Source organism: Montipora capricornis, chromosome 10, assembly GCF_036669925.1.
Source record: "Montipora capricornis isolate CH-2021 chromosome 10, ASM3666992v2, whole genome shotgun sequence".
In the NCBI taxonomy this organism is placed as follows: domain Eukaryota; kingdom Metazoa; phylum Cnidaria; class Anthozoa; order Scleractinia; family Acroporidae; genus Montipora; species Montipora capricornis.
In genome coordinates, this window is record NC_090892.1 from 68149947 (window position 1) to 68164946 (window position 15000).

Genomic DNA, 15000 nt, shown 5'->3' on the forward strand with positions numbered 1-15000 from the left:
CAGAGTACAAGCTTTTGCGATTGCGGGAATGTCTTCCGGGTGAACCTCAAATAGTCATTGAGAACCTGGGACATTCAGCAGCAGTGTATGAAGCGGCCAAGTCCCGTTTAGAACGAATCAATGGAGGAAAACGAAGGGCTCTGACGCTTAGACTTGAATTACTGAATGCCTTTAAACCAGTGAGAGAAGGTATTGAGAGAGACCTGGAGAAGTTTTCAGAACTGCTTGATGGGATTGTTGTGAACTTAAAGGATATTAACCAGGAGGCAGAGCTAGGAAATTGATCATTGTACATCACTCTACAGCGGAAGTTTAATAAAGAGCTTCTGTCTAAGTACAAGCAGTGGGTTAGCGACAACCATCGAACAGGGAATGTGAGCACATTGAGAGAGTTTATTGACAGAGAATCCGAGTTCCTGACCACAGCTTCAGAGATCATAAGTGGTGTTCTCAAAGAATCCCCTAAGAAGGAGAGGAATAGCCCTACAGCAGGATCATCTTTTGTAACTAGAAATTCCACTCTTGATAAGAAGAAGCCAAGTCAGGCGTGTAAGGTGTGCAATGGGCAACATGGAATTTGGTCTTGTGAGAGCTTTAAAAGAATGACAGTGCCAAAACGATGGGAAGTAGCCACAGGACACTAATTATGCTTTCGTTGTCTAGCAGATGGTCATAGAGGTGAAGAGTGTTTTAGGAGCAGAGTGTTTGGACTAAACGGATGCAGATCATATCATCATCGAATGCTTCATTAGGATTGAGCTGAAGTCAAGACCTCTCAGAATGATTCCACAGCCAGGTCAGACCTGCCGCCCACATCTTCAAGTGGATCAGCTGAAGAAGGAGAGACAAATGAGAGGACCCATATGACAACGACTACAATGAAACTCACTGTTCCTTTGGAGTTCGTGGCTCTACGGACCGTTCCCGTGTATCTGGCCAGTGGAGGAAGACAAGTGAAAGTGAATGCTCTCCTGAATGAAGGAAGCAGTAGGTCTTACTTGAACAGTGACGTTGCTGCAGAACTGGGTCTGGAAGGGAGACCACATGAGTTGACGTTGAAGGTGCTTAATAACAATCAAGAGAAACTTAACTCTTCAATTGTAGAGTTCATGATCAATAGTTTGGATGGAAGAGTGCACAAACAAGCATCTGCTTACACGACTGAACGAGTCACTGGCAACATGCAAGTTTTGAATTGGAACTTGTACGAAAGCAGGTGGAAGCACTTAGCGCATAAAGTTCCCACAAGTGGGGCCCAGGCCTATTGCTGACCTGCTTATTGGGGTGAATCAGGCTGATCTGTTGTATTCATTGGAAGATGTTAGGGGAAGACCGGGAGAACCTATTGCTAGACTGACACCACTGGGGTGGACCTGTATAGGAAACCCCGAGTTACAAGCAAGCCAAGCTCAAACCAATTTCAAATTTCTGGTGAATGAGTCACACGACCTGAGCAATCTTGTCTGGCGATTCTGGGACGTTGATGATTCCAAAGAAATCCAGATAGTCAAACCAGAGATAGCCAGAGATCTGGTTGCTGAGACCTTATCCTTTGAGGATGGCCACTACAGTGTCGGGTTGCCCTGGAAAACCAAGGACCATGACTTACCAGATAATTTCACAATGGCCATGCACCGTCTGCAAAACACAGAGAAACGACTTCAGAAATCCTCAGAACTTGCCAAGGCTTACAGCAATGTACTTGAGACGTACCAGGATAAAGGATATATCCGCAAGGTCTTACCAAAGGAAGAAAAGTCGGATCAAGTATGGTATCTACCACACTTTCCAATTCTGAGGCCAGATAAGTCCACAACAAAGGTCCGAGTTGTATTTGATGCATCTGCAAAATGTGAGGAAGTTTCTCTCAGTGATTTTCTGCTGCAAGGTCCTAAGCTCCAAAATGACCTGTTTACTGTGTTGCTTCGATTCCGATGTGACCCAGTTGCCCTAATGTGTGACATACTTGCAAAAAAAACGTGTGTGTACTTGCAAAATAAGTTGAACCCATCTGATCGGCCTTACCATCGTTTCTTGTGGCGAAACACAATCCCAGTGTGTTTGAATTTGAGCAGGTTTTATTTGGAGTAAATTCATCACCGTTTCTGGTGCAGTTTGCCATCCAAAAGCATGCTCGAAAGTACCAAACACAGTTTCCCCTTGGGGCAGAGACCGTTTTGAAGAGCACTTACAAGGATGATAGCATGGACTCGGTTTCAGATAAGGAGACAGGGATCAAATTGTACAAACAGCAGTCGCAGTTGTGGGCTTCAGCTGGAATGCACGCGAGGGGGTAGCTGTCTAATGTATCAGAGGTATTGGAGCATATCCCACATGATGATTGTGTTACAGAGGTGGATCTTGATAGAGGAGAACTGACTGTTGTGAAGACACTGGGTGTATTGTGGACCCCCAACGAAGATGAATTCAAGTACCAACCATGCATTCTTGAAGGGAATTGCCACCTTGTTTGACCCTCTTGGGTTCTTGTCGCCATACATCATTCGAGCCAAGATAATTCTTCAAGAGATGTGGGAAAGTGGGGTTGACTGGGATAACCTGGTGGAAGAAAGCTTGTTAAGGAAGGCTCAGGAGTGGTTTGAAGAACTTTCGGAACTTCCCCGCCTTTGTGTACCTAGATGCTTGCGGATTGGATTGGGAGTCAAGAAGATTACCTTGCACACCTTCACTGACGCATCTCAGCAGGCATATGGTGCGGCTACATGTTCAAGACATCTATATGAAGATAGATCTGTCACTTGTCGTCTGGTAGCTTCAAAATCGAGGGTCGCACCCCTTCAAGCCATTAGCATCCTTCGCCTTGAATTAATGGCTGCAGTAGTTGAACTCCGACGGGAAGGTTCTGAATCTTCCCAAACATGAATGGTTATTTTGGTCAGATAGTGTGGATGTATTGTATTGGATCTGTCGCTGTAGCCGGGAATTTAAACCTTTTGTAGCGAACCGTGTCGGGGAAATACAGTCGTTAACCGACCCAGAACAGTGGACGCATGTGCCAACCAAGCAGAACCCAGCTGACCTGTTGACAAGAGGACTAAGTGCCTCTACACTTACTGACGAAGAAAGCTGGTGGAAGGGTCCAGCGTTCTTGATGCAAGAGGAAAGAGAATGGCCAGAAAAGAAGATTGGAACCAAAAGGGAAGCTGACATGGAAGTCCACAAGCAGTAACAAGAATATTCACAGGAACGCTCATTTCTTTCCACAATGACAGAAGATCGCTTGGATCTGACCAGATACTCCAGCTGGACTAGGCTTACAAGGGTGTCTGCAACAGTGAATAGTTTCCTAGAAAACTGCCGCCTGCCATCAACGTTACGCAAGGAAGCAGCTCTGGGACCAGAGGAAATTGTCACTTCAGAAATGCATTTTATTAGACTGGCTCAACAAGAAAAATTTAAGGAGGAAATTCAACCACTGAAGTCAGGAAAAGGGCTCCCTGGAAGGTCAAAGTTGTTGCCTCTGAAGCCAGTATTGGATGAAGAAGGTGTACTTAGGTGTGACGCAAGGCTCAAATTCACAGATTGCTTACCATGGGAAACACGCTATCCCATAATTCTAAGCTGATCATAAGGGACAGTCACGAGAAGAACCAACACGGGGGCACAAACCAAGTCCTTGCTCACCTTTCAAGCAGATACTGGATAGTCTCTGCTAGAGAAGCCATCAGAGAGTGGGAGAAAGAATGTTTCATGTGCAGACGGAGAAAGGTGCCCCCTACCAAACAAGTTATGGCCCCAACCCTGCATAGCAAGCGTTTCCAGCGGGCGAGAAGGGAACTCTTTTTTCAGCCACGCGAGATTAGGGCAAGCACAAAAAAAAAATGGTGGTGGGAGGGGAGGAGAGGAGAAGGAAACGCTTGCGGACAAACCCTTCGATTTTGAAACGACGAATGAATAGAGTGATCCCAGATTTCAAATCCTGAGAGCACAACGATTACCAACTCGCCTTGAATATTTCTCACATTTCACGACCTCAAGTCCAACTTTCTGGCAAATTTGTGCTAAAACTTGTTCTTTGCAGTCCTTCCTTTGCAACGGATTGAATAGATTTTCTGTTGAAATATAGCTTGTTTGGCTTAAATTACCAAATTTTACTTTGAAATTGCAACTACAAAGCCTGCATTGGTCGCTCGGACTAATTGAGATTCCTCCACCGTATGCGTGTTGATTCCCAAATATCTTGTCAAGGATCTTGTTCAGCATGTGTCTGCGAAAGGTCACTTCCATATATGGAAGACGAAACATTTTATTGGTCAATTTATGACAGCAGATAACAGCTTCAAACCTATAAGAGCGTGCTCAGGCGTGACAGAACAAGTGGGCGGTTTTCAAATTCCAGGGGTTTGTCTGCAAGCATTTCCTTTTCCCCTCTCCCCCTCCCTCCTCTTTCTTTTTTGCTCTCGCCCCAATTTTCGCACGGCCAAAACATCGAAATTTGCGCAGAAACCCCACGAAAACGCTTGCTGCGCAGGCTATATGGCCCCCTTACCAGAGCTTTGAACCCAGAAGTCCTTGTGTGCTTTCAGTCAGACATCTGTTGACTTTGCTGGACCATTCTATACCAAGCAGGGAAGAGGAAAAACCTGCCATAAGAGATATTTGTGCCTGTTTACGTGCTTGAGTACGAGGGCAGTACATTTAGAGGTAGCGTATGGCCTTGATGCAGACTCTTTTCTGAACGCATTCTTCGGAATGGTGTCCCGGCGCAGCCCCCCAAAAGATGTCCTTTCAGATAATGGCACAAATTTTGTCGGAGCAAATAATGAATTAGAAGAGTTAGCAGGCTTAGACAGAGAGAAGACCCAGGAGAAAACAGCTTGTTATGGCATTAAATGGCATTTCAACCCGCCTCTTGCCCCTCACTTCAGTGGCGTCCATGAGGTGATGATAAAAGCTGCCAAAAAGGCCATCTATGCCATCTTAAGCAGTGCAGATGTAACAGATGAGGAGCTTCTCAGTGCAGTTGTTGGAGCGGAAGGTCTGATAAATTCTCGTCCATTGACCTATCGATCGGTGAATCCACAGGACCCAGACCGTCTGACCCTCAACCAATTTCTGCATGGGCAGTTAGGGGACCGGTTTGCACCAGATGCTGTGGATAGTACAGCTTTCAATCCTCACAGACGCTGGAGGGTCCAAGAACTTGTTGCCCAGCTTGAACGCTAGAAAGAAGTGGTTTCGAGAACAGGAGAACTTTCAAGAGGGAGACATAGTCATTGTGACATCACCACACACCCCCAGGGGACAATGGCCATTGGGGCGCATCACCAAAGTGTACCCTGGACAAGATGGAAAAGTTTGAGTGGTGGACGAGCAAGTTGGGAAGAGTGTCATGAGAAGACCAGTAGTGAAGCTTTGTCCTCTAGAACACTGTGATTAGGGCATGAACTTTAGATTTATCTCAGAGAGGATGAAAGTGTGTTTTCAAGAACTTTATTCAGTTGAACTTTTGCAGGGAGAATGTTCATTTTCATTTTCTGAAAATGAAGGTAAAAGAAACAAGGCACATATAAATTATGAATCATAAACCACGTATTTTTTTAAGTCTTTTCAAATTTAGAATCTAAATTATTGACAGGAGTAAGCTGGCCTCTTTTTTTTTTTTAAGTAGAGCAAGTGAACTAATTATGTTGTATTGTAGGTGTAAGTATTAGTATTGTTAGTGATGTAAGTATGCTATGGTATTAAATAAAAAAAGGAAAAAAAAAGGGAGAATGTTCAGAAGGACTAGGAACTAGTTTTATAACGGACATGCGCAGTGTTTTTGTTGTCAAAAACCAGGTTCAGTGTTATGTCGGTTCATTAACAAGTTTAAATTAAGAAGCGCTGACTTATCCTTGAATTTTGACCCGTTCGCAAGATCAAATGTCCCTGACCAAAGTAAGTTTGTTACAGCCGATTTCAGTGCAGTGTATAGACCCGGTTTTTGAAACATGATTCGCCCGTGCATGATTCGCCCGTCGTGATTCGACTGCGAGGCTACCACAGCTCAGCAAATTTCGTAAATGATGAGATATTAAGTGTAAACATAAGACTATTTTCGACGAAACTTAAGGTAAAAACCTCGGTAGCATTTATTTAAGATGCATGTAAGTCACGATTTTCAGCTTTTATCGGCAAAAGCAGCGCAGATCGACGCGGTTTAACTAGACTGGCGCATCACGTCTCTTATTCAGCAGGTAAACCTCAATTACATGGTATTTTCACTGAATTCATCACAGGAGGTAAAAATGAATACCAACACGCGTGAGAGGGCAGAAATTGTCCCTTGCAATAATTTATTTTCAAGCCATCATCAATCGGTGATGATCATGAGTGAAATATTACATTTCTTGATAGGAAGGCGTTACACATTTTCGACTCGTGTTGAAACTTGAAGAGAAAATTAATTGAACAATTCGGGTACGGGGTAAAATACCTAATAGTGCATACGCTTTGCGGACATTGTAGTGTCATTTGTTGTCGTACTTTGGTGTCATTTGTTGTCGTATTTTGCCGAGATGTAGCTAAAGTTGAAGCACAACTTGAAAATGCGAATGACTAAATGAAACTGACATGTTACTGTCGCGCCGCCGAAGTGATACAAATTGAGTCAACTCTGGCAATAACTAATAGTCATGAGGCTCAAAACTCAAAAAGGATACACACATTTTGAAGGAAAATATAATTTGCCTTCGAAGAAATCCTTGCAGAACGTATTTCTCTGGTCAAATGTTGCTACTTTAAATGCAGTAACCCTTTTTGTGCTAATCGCAGCCGGCTAACTTTGTCATTTCCGTACTTTCCGCTTTTCTTCTGGCGTAAACGGTGTTCCAAAATTCCAGCAAAGCTGCTAATACACCATCGTCACCTATCTGTTAATGAAAGAATGCGAGCATTAGCGAGCTTTTGATCACAAAATATATTTTGTCGGCTATGATTACATCGGCAACCGCAAGAAATACTACTGATTGTGCCGCCGGGCCTCAAATTGCCCCCTTTCCAAACGCTCAGGGTTGTTCTTCTGGTAGAAAACAATCCGTATGGCCACTTTTTGCTTTGCCATCCATTATTTTACATAATGCAGGCTCTGCCTCCCGCTTGTTATCTAAGAGTTTTACCGCCGTTTCCACGCCTCTTGTTAGAGTCACGTGATTATGGTCGAATCACGACGGGCGAATCATGTTTCAAAAACCTGGGTCTATGCACTGCACTGAAATCGGCTGTAATCATCCTGGACAAGCTTTTTATACTGTTCGCATTACGACACTTGATCGGAAAGCGATTCCACAAAATTGGACCTCTGTAAGATATGGAATACTTTTTGATATTCGATTTGAAGAGTGGGATTCCCAGCCTAAGTCTGTTCCTTAAATTATAAGAGGGTTGCAATTTTACAATATGTGCTGTCATACTGCATGGTAAATCTTTGTGGTACATCTTATAAGTTAGTTTCAGGATAGATTGTTGATGAAAAGTTCTTAGAGAGTCCCATTTAGCCCTGGTGAGGGCTTCCGCTGACAGTAAGTCCTTAGCAGAATTAAAAATGACTCTTGCTGCTCTAGAGTGTAGACTTGGATAACTAAGGGAATTAGAAAATCAATTAAAATCAAAAATCAACTTTTTACTTCGGGTGACACTGATGCCTACAAGACCTATCGTAATAAAGTTTTGATGCTCACACGAATAAGCAAAAAAATGTATTTTCACAAATATTTTGAAGACAATTTGAAAAATACTAAAAAAGTATGGGAGGGCATCAATAGTCTTTTAGGTCGTAAGAGTAAAGCTCACAAAGTTATAACCTCTTTAAAATGTCCACAAACCAAGCAAGTATCTTATAATACCTCCGAGTTTCCTGATATAATGAATAAGTTTTTCTCCTCAGTTGGACACAACTTGGCGTCTAAAATGCCATATCCAATTAAACAATTTTCTGAATATCTCTCTCAGGTAAATTCCCCTGGTTCTTTCTTTTTCAACCCCGTCTCTTCTTCTGAAATTGAACTGGAAATAGTGACTATTCCTCAAAATAAAGCACATGGACTGTATTCCTTTCCCACTCATATTTTAAGATCAGCTAAACACATTATTAGCCAACCTTTGTCTGTACTACTGAATAAATCACTCGAATACGGAATTTATCCAACTAAGTTGAAGCTTGCTAAAGTAATTCCGATTTACAAAAACGATGATCCATCTGATCCTTCTAATTATAGGCCTATATCACTTCTCTCTGTATTCAACCGTATCTTTGAAAAAATTATGTATTATCGCCTTAAATCATTCCTCGAGAAAAAGAATATATTCACTGATTCACAATATGGTTTCCGTGAAAAGCGTTCCACTGAGCATGCTATCCTAGATATAATTAATCAAATTGAAAATAACATGGACAATAAGATGTATTCATGCGGCATATTTATTGATTTAAAGAAAGCTTTTGACACAGTAGATCATTTAATATTATTGCAAAAATTGGACCACTACGTTGTACGCGGGGGAACAAATAATTGGTTTGCCTCTTACCTGCTGGGTCGGCAACAAACAACTCAAATTGGAGCAAAAAACATATCAAAAAAGGAAGTAATATTATCAGGAGTCCCGCAGGGATCGGTGCTAGGACCGTTGCTTTTCCTCGTCTACATAAATGATATATCTAACAGTTCTGATCAGCTTAAATTTTATTTATTTGCAGACGATACTAACCTCTTGTATGCTGATAAAAACCTTAGGGAGCTAGAGATTAAGGTTAATACAGAACTTAGTAAGATCTATGAATGATTAGTTGCTAATAAGTTATCATTGAATATAAAAAAATCTAACTTTGTTATATTTCGACCAAGACAAAAGATCTTGAACTATCAAGTAAACTTAAAGGTGTTTGACCATCACACTAATAGCTATATCTCTTTGGAGCAAAAGAAGTTCATCAAATACTTAGGCGTGCTCATCGATGAAAATCTTTCATGGAGTTACCACATTGCTCATGTTGCATCAAAAATAAGTAAATCAATTGGTATCATCTCTAGGATAAGGCATTTTGTACCACTGAGTACTTTACACCATATCTACAGGTCACTCATTCAACCATACTTAATGTATGGTATAGTAGCGTGGTGTAATACTGCAAAAGTTCATAGAACTAAACTTTTGACCCTTCAAAAACGAGCTCTTCGCCTAATGTATTTTGCTGATTACAAATCTCATGCAATACCTTTCTTCATTTCTTCTCGTCTTCTTCCTTTAGATATGCTCTATTTTAAATCTGTGGCTGTGATTATGCATGATGTATCAAACAACTTGACACCTCCTGATATATTTAACCTTGTTACGAAAAATAATATTGCGTGACAAGTGTTACTTTCTAGAAGCTTCGCGAGAGTTCGTAGTTTGTTTATATTTAGGTTTGTTCGTAAGCGTTTCTAAAGCGGTGTGTTTTGTAATCTTTCTATTATTAGATTCATTACTAATTTAGAAAGTTCTAGAAGTTTATTGTCAGAGTATATAAGTAGACGAGTCCAAGCGGAGTGTTTTTCTAACTAGTTTTTCACAAGCGAAGAGAGTTGGCGTTAACCGTGTTTAGTCAAGTGTGACAGAAGCAGTGTTTATTCAAGTTGGCGGAGGCCGTGTAAGTTTGTCGAGTACGTGCTGTTAAGAGTTTTACTTCGTGGAAACTACGTTCATTTTTGGAATAAATCTTCTTGTTGTTGTTCCGACAACCCTGCGTTCAGTTAAGTTTGTAAACTACCTTTCCTCAAAACATTCGAACTCGTAACAAACCTATTCACCCATCAAGCTGATATTCATCCTTACGAGACGAGATCATCGCAAAGAGGAGATTATTTTCTTAAACGTTCGAGAATAGATATTCAAAAAAGATCTTTCTCAAGAATTGGCGTTAAAATTTGGAATAGCATATCTTGTGAAGTCCGCCAGATGTCAAAATCTAACTTCAAAAATAATGTTGATGATATCCTCTTACAAAGACTGCTAAAAATATGATGATTACATTGATGTTTCGATAGTATTGGCAGATTTTGACTCCTTAGTTTAGTATGTCAGGTAGTTAAAAATGTATTTATTCAATTTAAGCTACTTTTTTCATGTTTATTTATGTTATACTGTACAAGTTTTAAGCTGTTCTCCACTGCACTAACTGTATTCTAAAACTAATTTATTTTATTTTATTTATTTATTTATTTTCATGTGAATGTGTAGTTATGTATTTGTAACCATTTTATCTGGAATATTTATTGTAAGCAATGCTCGCCTCGACTAGCTATTGCTAACTGCGAGCATTGCATAGTTTTGTGATATTTTATGCAAAATACATAATAAAACCTGAAACCTGAACCTAAACCTGAAACCTTTCAAGTGAGTTGAAATTGTCTTGTTGGTTAGTACCTCCCCATACGGATATACCGTACATTACTGCAGGAATTATAAATTTAAAGTACAAATTTAAGAGACCCTATTTGGGTAGGAATCTGCTCTTCTTTATAAGGCTTAGTTTGTTAGCAAACTCTTCTTCAGTTCCTTAATGTGAATAGACCAACCAAGCTTATAATCACACCCAGAAGTCGACTATGTGTTACCCGTTCTAAGTTGTTACCACTGAGATATATGGGTGGAAGAGGGCCAGTAAATGATCCTCTATAAATTAGCATACATTCGGATTTCTTTGGGTGTGGTGTCAGAATCTTCTTCATGGACCAGGCATACAACTCTTTTAGGGATTGGTTTAATGCAACGGACACTTCATCTATGGTCTTCCCGTACAGTATATGGTGGTGTCGTCGGCGTTCATACAAACATGGCGATGGAGATAAATCATGACTATCCTCTAGTTTCATTTCAATGCCGTAATCCATTTTCGAGTCTTTGACGTGATGACCAGGGCCAGAATCTTACGAAGCGCACAACATTTTAAACTCCTCCATCAGTAAAACAGAAGCCCACGCGAGGAGAAAAGCATCCTGTGGGCTCTCAATTTGACCTCACAACCTGCCGCTCTCCCCAGACCTCTTTTACACAGCCGTGATTCCCTGAAACTCAAATTTTCAAGGGGCACAGAAAATCGAGTATTTATCCAAATCAAAAAATGTTTGCGCTAAGAGGCTCCCAAATTACCCTTAATTTTTAAAACAAAAATGTTTTTTTTTGGGTTTAGGTGCACTTTAATTTGTGCAAATCAAATTTTTTTTCTGTAGAGGACCAAGTTATCGGAGAATTAAAATGATATGGCTTAATGCAATGAGGTCAATCTGTTCGCAGGAATGTTTATGCTTAATCCAGATGTTTCAGTCAAAGACTGTAGAACAGTGTCTGCATTATTTGCTTACATTGTATCTCATGATCTGGAGATTGTGTACAGATAAAAAAACTGTAGTAAGCCACTCTAAACAAAAGAATTTTCAAGACAGCCATTTCACTTTGATTTATGCGCCGATCAACTTGAAACTTCAACATCCTCTTCCCTCCCCCCACCCCTGGGCAACCCCCTGCATTTGAACTTTTGAACATTGGAACATCGTTCAAATTCCTCCGCCCTCGGGCCAAAATATTGTTCAAATGCCGTACCCTATCATCGGATTTGTCTGTCAAATGCCCCTCCCAAAGAACAGTCGTCGTCGGCTCCTGTCGTCTATAGTAACGCTTGTGTATAAACATGCCAACACATGTTTCGTGACCCTTTATATGATGATGGCATTTTACCAGACTTGAATTACTACAAAAACACAACTTCAATATTCAAACTATTAAAAATGACTTGAAATTGAATTAATTAAGTCGGACAACATGAATAACCAAGTGTAGGTTGTTTAACGAGGGTACTGTATACATATCAACAACTCATTTACGACTGCATGTATTTTAAATTGTTCAGTGTTGGTGGATTACCTCTGACAGAAACACACTGCTTTAACAATGGGATGGGGGTGTGAAAACATACCATATTGTCTTCACTTTATAGTACGACAAAGATGAATTACGCAGCCAAAATTCCTATGACAGTTCAGTCACTAAAAGGAAAAACACCAGTCACTTAGCTAATTGGATCAGAATTGCCAAAAAACTATATTTACAGTACTTTTCTATAACAGTGTAGCTTTCTTAATAATATCACTCTCTTTCCTCTTCACTTCGCCTATGCATCCATAAGTGATAAACACCCTGCCCACTGTTCCAGCTAAACGAGAACCAGTTCTCAAGTAGAAGGGTGTTTTTTTTTTTCCTTTTCCCTGCAGAAGATGCACGACAGCAATGAAATTTTTCAAGGATGGCTACACGGTATGTGGCATTTGGAAAGACATCAATTAAAGATTGAAAGCTATCTTTACTTAGGAGCTGGCTTTGCGATTTTTGATGCTGGGTATGCAGTACATTGTACGTGGAAAGACATTAATTCAAGATGGAAAGCTGTCTATACGGTACGGTTTAAGGACTAGAAATACATATTAATTAGTTAGCTGGCTACATACATGCATACTTTATTTGTTAATGTAGGTCCGAAAACTGGCAGCTTACATTGTACTCAGCTGATGTGGACCTACCTACCTTCCTACCTACAGCACTAACTGCATTACTAAATAAATTTAATAATAAATATGAGAGTTTTTAAAATTGTCTTTTACCTTCAGACTTCTGGTCAGCTTAATTATCTAGACAGTTCCATACAATTGGTCCTCTATAGTCAAGACTATTTTTTGCCCACTCACTGTTATTAGTATTTCTTTGTGCCATTGTTCGTTTCCTTTCTGATTCAATAAATCTGAAATGTTGTCCCAGTCTATGTTCTCCTTCCTTTATCTTAAACACCTTGACAGCCAATTTACGTTTATATATATGCTAAGTCTTGCCACTTTGCAGTACTCAGCGTCACAAATTCAAGCACATTTCTTGGTACTTTCTTAAGAATTGTAGCCACCCTAATATGTATGCATTCCATCTCTTGAAACTTTGCACTTGAACAGTTTCGCCATACCCCAACTACATACATAATCTTAGAAATTACTGTTTTAAAGTATAAATTATACCTTCTAATAAGTTACTTGGTAGATATTTGATATTTTTAAATTATCTGCTTAGCATAGGATTTACTTCATATATCTATGTGCTGCCTCCACATTAATCTATTGTCCAGTGTTACTCCTATGCACTTGGAACCTTGAATTTTTATAATTAATAGTGACATTTTCAAATTTGACGGGTAGTAGGCCTAGGGGACCGATGAAACTGTTCTTCTGTATAATCATCACATCTAAGTTGTCAGAGGCAGTGTGGCCCAGTGGTTAGGGCGCTTGCCTTGAGATCCGGAGATCCCGGGTTCAAGGCCCGCTCTGACCACTCGTTGAATTTGATCCTGGTAGTCCCTGGTTCAACTTCCTAGGTGCACTTGTAAATAGCCAACTGGTTTGCCTCCAGCCAGTTGGGATTCTTAACAGTTGTTGTTGTTCTGTTCTGTCGTTTCGTTGTGTTTCATTGGCCCTGAAAAGCCCCTATGGGGAGCGGTCAATTAAATATGTATTGTATTGTATTTACCTAAATGAATAAATAAATGAATAAATGACAACTTTATTCAAGTGTCAAGTCCTAATAGTTGAGCACAACTGCTCTACTAATTGGGGAGACTAAAATATAAGGTAAACTTTTCAACTAAGATTTAGTAAAGTTAAGAAAATAACGTTAAAATGAAATCTAAGAACTAATTTGTTGATAAATGCCGTCACAATATCATCACCTAAGTACATAGATGAACAGCAAAAACAACGCATGCATCCGTCGTCCATCAGAGAGCTAACGTCAAACTTTCGAATAGTGCTTTTAAAGTTGTTTAAAGGTTTTGCAGATCTGATATTTTTAGGCAGTTTTCTTCATAATTTTGGTCCAAGGAAGGGCAGAGGATGTTGACCATAATGTTACTGTATTATATCGCTAAAATCAGTTTGTCTTAAAGAACAAGAAGTGGTATGAGTATTAAAAATGTTGCTACTATAGGCTGGACATAATTTTTGTTTGACTTTACACATAAGGGTACATGCATCTTGCAGGCGTCTGTTCTTCAGTGTTGGTAGCTCAGCCCTCTTGAGTAGTTTGCATGACGATCTTTGTACACAGCCCTTAAGCCTCTCTATTGGAGTCTTTTTATCGGGCGCAAATCACTGGTTTTACAAAAGTGCCAAACTAATTGACAATATGTTAAGTAGGGTACAATCGCTGTTTTGAACAGCACTAGTTTGGCACTTAAAGCAATTAGATTTCTTAGCCGCATAAGCACTCCTAACTTTGGCTGGCCTTCTTACAGATTGAGCTGATATGATCAGTGAAGTTAAGTTTCGAGTCTAAGATTACACCTAGGAGTTCAAGCTTTCCTACTGTTATTATTTCTTCATTTGTTCACACAGATTGAATGTGTGACATCGTTTTTGTCTTCACTGTCACCAATGTTTTAAAATAGTGTGATCCTTTTTAAGATTACCAGCTAGAAGATTGGAGTCGTACCAGTTAGTGGCATTGCGCGCAGTTTTTCTAAGCTCCAAGGTAACACTAGATTGATCGTTTCCCACGTTGGAATATCTGATGGTCGTCTGCATACGTAGACAAGCTCGATTTAAAAAAACAAAGGGACAAGTCATTTTAAAATGTATTCCACATCAGTGGACCTAGGACAGAGCCCTGGGGGCAACCTCGACTGATCGTCCTGGACCAGCTTGTGTGACTGCCAATTCTGACTCGATATTTTCGGTCGCAGAGGTAGCTAGCTGTTCAAGAGCTGTATCAAGCCTTCCTAGAAACCGTATGCTTTCAGCTTGCTGAGTAACAGTGGTGGGTGGAGAGAATCAAACGCTTTGGACATGTCGGTCGCTAAGATGTCCCTCGCTCGTTTCCATTCTTCTACTAAGTTTATTTATGTCATTCCACAGCTGTGCGCTTTTTGATAGGCAGAGGATTGTTCATAAATGTTATCTTGAAAGGCAGTTGACAATTGCATGCCTA

At 40.3% G+C, this 15000-nt stretch overlaps 1 protein-coding gene and 1 pseudogene across 1 annotated transcript in view; one reads left to right on the forward strand and one right to left on the reverse strand.

Moving 5' to 3' along the window:
- LOC138021230 (uncharacterized) overlaps positions 1-15000 on the reverse strand; it is a 93369-nt gene that overhangs the window by 29522 nt on the left and 48847 nt on the right. The gene's annotated exons all lie outside the window — the stretch shown is intronic.
- On the forward strand, positions 1110-2091 carry LOC138019027 (uncharacterized; annotated as a pseudogene).